Source organism: Paramormyrops kingsleyae, chromosome 19 (genome assembly GCF_048594095.1).
Source record: "Paramormyrops kingsleyae isolate MSU_618 chromosome 19, PKINGS_0.4, whole genome shotgun sequence".
In the NCBI taxonomy this organism is placed as follows: Eukaryota; Metazoa; Chordata; class Actinopteri; order Osteoglossiformes; family Mormyridae; genus Paramormyrops; species Paramormyrops kingsleyae.
The window spans coordinates 7959246-7968954 of record NC_132815.1 but is presented as its reverse complement, the minus strand read 5'-3'; positions in this window follow the sequence as shown (position 1 = coordinate 7968954).

The following is a 9709-nucleotide window of genomic DNA, read 5'->3' as shown; positions in this document are numbered from 1 at the left end:
CAAGGTGCATGAACACTGCCGCATTCATAAGCACGCTGCGGTGAGTTTCCATGCAGGGGACCATTGAGAACATGAACTGGGAAATTACAAAACAAAAAAACTGCAATTGTTCATTAGGACGTGGGAGTCAATATTTTTACAGTGGTCCCAGTAGGGTTTCTCTTGTTTTTAGGAAAAACAATGGAACAGATTTGATGAATGTGTAAAATCTATAGAACGGCCCACTGTACAACTAGGATAAAATGCCCACTTTGCCATAGCAGAAGTAATTATGCTTAATCATGCACTGAATGTGTATTTTCTGACAAGGTTTTCAACATCTTTCAATGAAAAAAGTTTTAAATTGAAGTAAAATCACAGGTGAATGTCAACCTATACACTATACACCTCTTATTTGGTAGATATGTCATCTCTAATCGTACGAGCTTTAACGGGAAATATATAAATATTATCCGATTGCAGACTGCTACATTCTATTTCAAATATTAAAAATATTCATTGCGTCCAGTGCATTTTATTTAAAACACACTCCCATATCAGAATCTAAGAGGGGGCTTGATTGAAATCAGGGGTTTGCTGAATATTACATCAGATCTCAAACTAAATATGCCATTTTGGCTATCGAAGGATTTCTGGTGAACCATTTCATCAAATGACTCATTTCCTTTTTCAAATTCCCAGTAATTTCTTCATCATACACAGAACGTACTGAAGGTCACAGGTTGCTCGTACCATAAGGTACCATGAGTGTTTTCCTAATTTAAATGTATCGTCCTGCATATTTGAGTGGTTTAGACATCCAGGCAATAATCACATCATGATATTTGCTCTTGACTCTGTGCGAAAGGACAGGTGTGCAAAGGTCTAGGGTCATATTCTGTCATAAAAACCAGAACTGAGTTCAAACAGAAGGTGAGATTGAACTGAGACTGGTACTTTCCTTTTGCTCATAATAAGTAATTAACTCATAGCTCATAACAAAACTGTGACAACTCTTATTTTTATTTATTTGTCATTTTCAAAATATGTTGACTGAATTCAGTTTGTGGGTTCTTTTTTAGTATCTGTAGCTGGTTCATGTTAATTGTTGGTGGAATATTCCAGAAGGGCAAACCCGTCAAACTACATGATCCCTACATTTGTACAGGTGCAGTCTGGGGCGAAGAGGCTTTGAGTGGGGGTAGGTTTATTTGAGTAGAGGTTGGTTCATTGTTGAGAAATCTTTATGTATGACAGGCACTACTACAGTACCCTATTAATAAATATCCAGTTACTAGGTATAAGTGGTGTCTCTTTTAGGCTATTCAATCACACACCTGGACTTTTAAGTTTTTTTCAGCAAATGTTACATTAACCATGACGATTCACCTACAGTCCGATAATCAGAATACATCTCTCAAATGATTCTATTCCTGTTAATTTCCAGAAACTCCAGTTTCAATTACACATTAACATTTAAGATTTATATCTTACTCATAACAGTGGCGGCAGACTGAATCTGCGTAATTCTGAACCCATGTAATGAACATTAACTGTAACGTTGTGTAAATATCCACGACGACTTTCCTCACTGATTAATGATATAGACATCTTGTTTCTGAATACTTACTTGAGCTGATTAAATAATGTGGTATATTAGCCTAATGATATGAATCATTGATAGCCTATTAATTAGGTTAAAACTTCCTCTTAACGTACGTAAAGTCAAGACGTTCCCAACCATCAACTAGGCTATATACATTTCCAAAAGCTAACACATAGGCTTCGTCATAATGCACTAACCAAAACATCTTTTTTCTTTAAGGTCAAAAAATGCTAAATATTTTACAATTAAGTTCGTCATTCTTATATTCATTTTACATTCTCATTTTATATCCTCATATTATTTTTTTATGAAGTGTCATTTATTTATTTTCAGTTTCACACATAAAGAGCTTTTAAACAGTTCTGTAATGCGCTGGTTTCATCATTAGAGGAATGTTGTGCTGCTTTAAGGGAATAAGCCTCCTCAGACTGACACCCAGCCCGACGCGTCATTCTTTCCGGGAAGCGGGTCCGCAATATTGTGCCAGTAGGGAAGCCGGAAGACGAACAGCATCAGGGAAGCGGCCTAACATATTACTAGATTATTGACAGGTACAACTCGAATTAAGCAAAAGGCTGTCGAAGGCGAATCGATTTAACTCCCGTTATGAAAGACAGCCCTTCCTGTAAAACGAAGGAGATCACGCATTCGGGAAACCGACACCGAACATATCTACCGATAAAGCGCCTGTCATAATGTCACAATAGCTCCTTTTCCCAGTATTATGTAATGCCTTTAATTTTGCTTTCTCATTTGCCGTAGGATTATACCTTCATTTCCTTATTTTACGAGTTTTAATTCTTATGTAGTCAAAGTAAAAATGTGGAGACATTTCGCCAGGTGATCCAAGGTCCCTTTAATTAATGCGTTTAATAACTAATTTTAATTATGCCCGATAAATATACGTTTCCAGATTGTTTAATAATAATATATATTTTTAACTCAATAGCTGGAAGATATTGACTATGGCCTGGGCTTGTTGCGAATATGGCGCTTGTAGCTATGTTATTTTTGTGCATATTTTTCATTGATTCCGTTTGATGTTATGCGATTATTTTTCTTTAATTACACCGAAGGGAGGTTTGTATAATTTGATGAGGACTGCAACGCAACATTGTGTTTTCTAGTGATTTAGCCTACACTGTACGTATCTTTATCCGGATACAGAACAGTATGGCTGGGCCAAAGCTTTAAAGAAGCCGTGTTAACATTACGGTCGTTTGCGGAACTTAAGCTGGTGAAAATTCAAGAATCCTCGTTGAAAGTGATGTCTAACCACATGTGCGCTATTTGTGGTAAACGGATCTGCCTAATCATCTCTTTCATATAAAAAAGGCAAGATTTCGACATTCAAAAGGGTGGGTAGTTTCATTATGAGATTCTTTGTAGCTTTGTCCTTTTTATGAACCACAATGGTAGCATATCAAAGACACAATAAGAAATGAATGTCAGACAAAAAAAAAAGTGGACAAAAATGACACACACTTAAATATAGCCACTGTGACTCAGCGTATTTAAACCTGTAGAGAGGATGATGGTGTCATTACGTAGACGTGTAGAGTGATACAGCTTCCTTTAAATAATAGTTTGTAGTTTCCTTATTACATTTGTGCCATTCAGGGTGGCAAAAGTCATGGTTATTTTAAAACTAAGTTAAATCACTGCCACCCACTATTGCTCAGCCCTAAGCACTGACCAGATTTCTGTTTATTTATTTACCAGCTTACTGCTATGGTAACACTCTCTCACCAATTGGTCTTTTGTTTCAGGCATTCTGATGATGTAGGGGAAGCCTCTCTCAGGACTTCCTGGATTTCAGTGGGGGGGGGGGGGGGGGGGGGGGTTAGGGGGTTTGTATGTCTTGTTGAAGAACGCAACCTATGTCATGATCTGGCTTGGTATAAAGGATAGGCTTCTTTTGAGTGGTAACTTCCCTCTGAAGCTTGTTCAGAATAGACCCATGAGTAAATCAACATTAACGACACTTTGCCAAGTTGGAAATAAACTCACCTACCTCTGTTTTAGGCACAAACCTTTATATACTTAGAGATGATCTAATTAAAAAATAGGGGGCAAAAATTATGTTATCATTGACTGTTGGTTAGATGAAATGGTCACACTCAGATGGTTTGAACTAGCTTTATCGTAAATCTAGATTCCGGATCCATTATGTCTTATTTCCATTGTTTAATACCCTTGGAGATACCCCGTAACACACAGTTGGAGCATCAACAATTGCTTTAGATTTCCATATAATCAGTTATCCCTATTAGGTGATGAAGGCCATGTTGCACACAAAATTATTACCATGTTATTGTAATGATACCATTCACTCCTGGCTTGGAAGGAATGTTTTCCCTCCACCCAAAAACGTGGGAGTATAGCTTTAGAAGAAAAGGAACCACTGCTGTCAACTGACTGAAGGCAGAAAGATAACCGTGTCTATTTACATTAAATCTTCCATTGTGCTGAAAGTTAACCAAACTGTCCTTGCTAACTTCTGGCTGTTTGATGTGCATATATGTAGTGGAGTTAGCAAAAATTCTGCAGTTGATAATGATGATAATGAGAATGAGAATAAAGCAAAAATTCTGTGTTCTGTTCACCCGTGGTGTTGGATTGCTTAGAGAGTTTCCAGAAATGAATAAGTGCTTTTCAGGACATGCCTCTCAGGGATACCCTTTGTATTATTAGAAATCAATTATACCTTTCATTCAACTCAAAATTGTGACTTTATTGAAAAAAAAACAAAATGGAGGACTTTTAATTCCTATTCTTTTTTTGCATTGTACAAAAAAGTGTACAATTTTCTTGTTTTATTCACAGTACAAGACTTATCACAATAATGTTTTTATACATCTGTGGTCTAATGACATAATCGTATGTGATTTGGCTATTTTATGTTTTATTGCTAATTAAACAGGATGACATCATACTAAACAGGTGAATACTTAAAATCTTGCCTCTGTAGTATTGATGTTTAACAAATAGTTCTGTATGGTTTCAGGTGCTGGGCCAATCACAGTGCTCGGGTGCGGTGACATCATCCTAGCCTACTGTGGCATGACAGCATGTTGTGTCATCAGAATATCCGATCAATATTTAACGATAGCTCAACACAGAGGCTAAAAAGCACTTACGCTTTAAAGGAAGTAAGCTACTGAGTACTTATTTTACAGACTCATCTTACAAATTAAATTTAAAATTTCGGCTTAGTATTGTACATATTTAGCTGGGCAGAGAACAGTAGCAGAAAGGTGACAACGTTATTTACGTGGGGTTTTTGTTTTGCTACGCGGTCTGTAACTGCAGTTCTGTTAATGGTATAAATTTGGCGATCCCGGTGAACTCCAATATAATGCCAGTCTAATTAACAGGGCATGGACTGATGTGTTATCAACGTGAGTCATCCTGGCGGTCTGGAAAAGCTGACATTTTAAAAGTCAGTTTTGTTTTCGGACTGCATGAGTCACGACAAACCCAATATACAGGACCACTGCCTAGTCGATTCCTGATGCAGCGAAATGATACTACAGCAGCATCCCATTCGGGAATGTAATACGCGTGTATATTACATGGTAGCCTACAGATACTGAAAAATATGGTCGTATCTTCCTGGTTAGAGAAAAGCATGCGGGTACTATACGGTTAATGTTATGTCAGAGACGAATTTTCTTGCTTTGTTGTATTTATCTTGTCTAGTGCTTGTAGTAATTGTGCACATGTAAATAGTTAGCTGTTTGTTTAATTTATTTATAAGGGGAATTGACACAACGTTGGCGAACTGATAGTAGCACTGATTGGTGGGTTCCCACTTAACATGGTGATTAACCGTGTTTTACCCATAAAGTTTCTTTGTTGTTGTTACGTGCCGTAAGTTGTGTTTCCAGCGCCATTGACTTGGTGAATGTTGTTTTGTGTGTGTGTGTGTTTGTGTGTATGTATAAATAAATGTTTTATGTATGCATGTGCAGCTACACACACACATATATATATATATATATATATATATATATATATATATATATATACATACATGCACATACACACACACACACAAAACAATATATGTGTAGCCTTAATTGATAGGTTATAACAAAAGTATAAATGAAACATCTTAATTAAATCTAAAAAGAATATGTTTTCAATGTAGGCTATTTATTTAATGTATAGTCCTTCTGTTTAATGCAGATGTGACCTAAATTATACTACGTAATAAGCATCACAATCTGCTTAGTCATTGCCGTGTGTTGAACTCTGTATTCAGTTGTTTGTTGTCTTTATCATCTCAGTTCGTGACCGATGTCACGCCCCTGAAATGTTTGCCAATGACTGTAATTGAAAGAGTTCTGGGATTTCGAGACAACAGTTTCGGCACAGGGCAGAGTGTCACAGGACAGCTTCATACACACAGTCATGTGACAGGGGAATTTCCTGTTTTGTAAAACGCCACAAAGAGCACGTTCAGAGCAAATCATGTGACAATGTGTTTGCTGGAAACTCCCTCATTGTTATGGAACATTCAGTGAGCTTGCAGTACAATGGTTCTGTTGTGAGGCTTTGCAAAGACCCTTTCTTCTTGACATGGAACACTTTAACTGCATGACTATACTATTCTCATGCATAATTGGCTTTAAGTGTGATTATCTACTGCCTATATTCCTATTATTAATCTGTTATTAAAGTTAAAGTTACCCTTGCTACGTTGGGTTGGGCCCCATTCTAGGTTGTTCCCTGCCTTGCACTCGTAGCCTTTGGGACAAACTCTGGACCCCCTGCAGCTCTGAATAGGAAAAGTGGTTTTGGAATATGGATGGATGGAAGTTACCCTTGGTGTAAAATTCTGTTACACCACGTACCCTGTGATGAACTGGCAATTCATCTCACCAGGGTGTCTCCCTGCCTTATTCCCTGTGCTTCCTGTGATAGGCTCTAGACTCCAACCATGAGCCATACAAGTGCTTATAGATAACTATACAAGTACTATACTAGCGGTCATGGAAGATTGGGGGATGAAATGGTGCAAATCATACTGTATTTTTGCATTTAAGACTGAAATGCATAAGTGAATTATCATTTCCCATTTCAAGCCTTGTTATGATTGCCTGTGTAGAAGAGACATGGGGATTTATCTGGGGGATTTATTAGCTTAATCTACCTCTAAAAACACACAGCTAAGGGTCCCCAGTGCACCTGGAATACCTATATTTCATGTTGGAAAAAATCCCTAGATTGAGAGTTTCATTTACACAACCAATAGCATTTAATTACAAATGAAACCGAATAAGTCAAATCACAGCTCGCGTGCCATTCTGCTAGTCACCTGAGCAGGTACTCAAACAATGCGATTTTTTTTTGTTGCATATTTACTGATATCAATTATTTTTACTCGACAGTTTCTGTACTGATCTGTCAAGATGTTATGAGTAATGCTTCAAGGCAGGTGTGGCATTCCTGAACCACAATGGCTCACGCACCGCATATAAATGACCTTTCGCATATTTTCTCAGTCAGCAAGTCATCCAGAACAACCAAAGTTGAAATTATGCAACAAAAGACTCATCACAGATCTTTTAATGCACCTATGGATCACCTTGGCTTATTATTTCTTCCATAACACACACATTACATGCACTACTGTTTGTTTTACACCATTGTGAAATTCATCTCATATTACTATTGCCCAAATATATCAGCAATGTTGTGATTATACTGCATGCTTTGTTTCAGTTGGCAAGTAGGGCCCTCTGGGCAGGGGGGGTGGGGGGGGTCCTTTTTGAAATATCTCAGACTTCTATTACTTTATGATAACCTTGCTACTGCAAATTAATCCTTAAAACCACAACTAAAAATCAGACATATTAGATTACAGAAAACAGTTGCTGTAAATAGTTTAGTAATCTATTTTTAAAAAATGTTGTGCACTTGTGCCAACCAGCGTCAATACGGCATTGGTTGGCACAACATTAATATTCTATGAATTTTGTAAGAATCTAGCATCATACAAACATAACCAGAACTTTTGCTTTAATCCAAACTAAAATCAGACAACCACTGTCAGTGAAATCAAGCTTCTGGTTCCGTAAAATTCTCAAAATATCTAATGAATTTAAACACAGTCTAGCAGACTAATAGGAACAGCAATGAAACAATTAATTTTTTGCCACTGAGCATTTTAATCGTGTCATCTTACATTATTTCTCCAAGTGATTTTTCAAGTAATGTGTTTTTAACTTTTGAGCAAAAGGTACTATTAAAATACACTGTGCATTAGGTACCAACCAACCCAAACTGTGCCCCGTATGCACTTCAGGATACCAATCTGCCTGGCATGACTTACCAGGCTTTCAAATCTTAGCACAAAATATAGCTAATCTCCATCTTTATTTGGTATATTTTCCCCCCAGTATTTCAATCAGATACACATGAAATTAGACATTATAGATAACCTAAAACACAAATGCGATCGCCCCCTTAGCAGTGTGCAGTCTTCCGATCTCTTGACAAGATGGGTGGATGTAGTTCATGGGAACACACTTCATAATGTTGGATTTTTCCAAATTCTTTCTCTACTCTCTTGGAAATTATTGCTGTGCCAACCAATTGCAATGGCCAACCAAACCCGGTCTCCCTTAGTATTTCATCATCTTACATAGGCCTATTTATCAAAATGAGGAATCGTCTGGCCAATAAAATAAAGAAGAGGTAATAAGAAAAACTAACCCGTTCCCAAAGGGTACCATAATCATTGGAGGTACTGAAAGATATGGCAAAATGACATCTATTGGGATCAAAATATGTTTATAATTCAGAATTATAATTATATGTTTATAATTCAGAAAGAGAAAGGCCCGAAGCTCAAACTGAGCTTCATTCGCCGCAAAGCAGCTCTTTTGGAAATCCCGCCACCTTGTGTTCGTACAGCGTGGTTGCGTCATACATTTATTCATACGTCCGGGAAATACAAACAATCCGGTGACGGTGTGATCATCCTCCATATTCCGATCATCAAAGCTTATGAAAAAAACAGTCTCAAAGTATGGTGACGTGCTGTTAGTGAAAATGTCAGGAAGGTGACCTTATGCTGCAGCACCCGTGGACTCGTCTTTTTCCGGCAATACGTAAGATGCCGGCATCGCTGCTGTGGGAGCGGCTGAATGCTGGTTTGCCGTTCTGGGTGTATCCCGTAACGGTGTGGCTTATCAGAAATTTCCAAGAATGCTCCATATCGGTTTATTTCTTCAGAATCGCTTAAGACGAACTTTATATATATATGATTAGAAGACCCGCAGTCATCAGATTTCCATTAGCATTTGGAAAAAAATACTTGAACAATCAAGCATGCAAGTGGCGCACTATCGACAGATTATTAAATGGTTTTATACTTTTTGGAATCGATTGAGGTGCACTTTGGACAGGAAGGCGATCACCGCACACATGCAGACGCCGCGGGTGGGAAACCCTGGGACCGATCCGGTAAAACACGGCGAGGACATGCCCAGGCTGCACAGACACCGTGCCAGTGGCCGGATCAGGTCAGATCCCATTTGAGGAAGTCTAGGAGGAGGAAAAAACCTCCACAAATGAGAAAACCGCAACCACAACTAAAGAACTGGTTACTCAACTGCTTTGCATGTGTACGTGCCCTTAATACCCGTAATGGTTGCCCCAGGACACCTAACTGCTGCAGGGGGTCTGTGTAAAATACATTTTTTGTTACAATTTTCTTTATTACAGTTACTGCTCCAGGCATATGCTTCCAATTTCTACCCACGCCCTTGACATCTAACATCAATCGGAAACTCAACTCAAGGACTAAAGCTTGGTACGTGTATTTTCTCAGTAAACAAACATTTCTCCTCTCCAGGAAGTTTCCGAAATCTCCCGTAAATTTCAGCAGCTTCGGGTCACCTGCGAAAGATGCGTAATATCCCGGAAATCCTTTTTTTTCTGTGGCTGAATAATTTACCGGCAAGAAGCTCAGCATCCTTTATCGCCGCAGCTATACCGCCCCCGGGACGGCAGGCTGTCACTGCCACCTCTGAGAAACCGATATGCCTAAGAATGTCTGAAATAAACTGAAACACAAATCAATTAATAACGCTTCACACCAGGAAAGAATAG